Raw genomic sequence first — 634 nt, forward strand, 5'->3', positions numbered from 1 at the left:
CGAGCTTCTTTCAGTTTTAAACTACGAAATCCACTCGCAAGGCTTTGGTCGGCCCGAGGCTATAGTAGAAGACACTTGCCCAAGGTGCCACGCAGTGGGACTGAACCTGGAACCATGTGGCGAGCAAGCAAGCTACTTACCACACAGCAACTCCTTATTGAAATTTATAGAAAAAACAAAAGTCGAAGACAGGTGTATAAACAACAAGCAAGTATATTAGTTTGATGGTCAGGAAAATGTAAAAGTCTTTTACATTTCAAGCCTATGCTCCTCAGCAGAAAGGAACGAGAGAAATTAAAGAGAGAGAGAATAAAAACAAAACTTGTAGATTTCAGCAATCCAGCATGGTGAATGAGAAAGAAGTAAATAGTGGGAACACACGGGGTGCGGACAATGAGGGTAGAGGTAGCGAGAGAGAGATGAGAGGAGGAAATGAGGTCGTAAATAGGGGAGGACAGTCTGTTGGTAGTTAGGTGTGGTGCTGGGGGGCAGAGGGGGGCAATAAAAGGTGTGCTTGAAGTTGGTTGGGAAACTTCAGCTTTGTAAAAGTCTACACACCACCACCATATATATATGTAAGACTATATCCATAAAATACTTCTCCAACCTTACCTTTGCTCTCTTTATCCTTTTG

The sequence above is a fragment of the Octopus bimaculoides genome, chromosome 7 (assembly GCF_001194135.2).
Source record: "Octopus bimaculoides isolate UCB-OBI-ISO-001 chromosome 7, ASM119413v2, whole genome shotgun sequence".
NCBI lineage: Eukaryota > Metazoa > Mollusca > Cephalopoda > Octopoda > Octopodidae > Octopus > Octopus bimaculoides.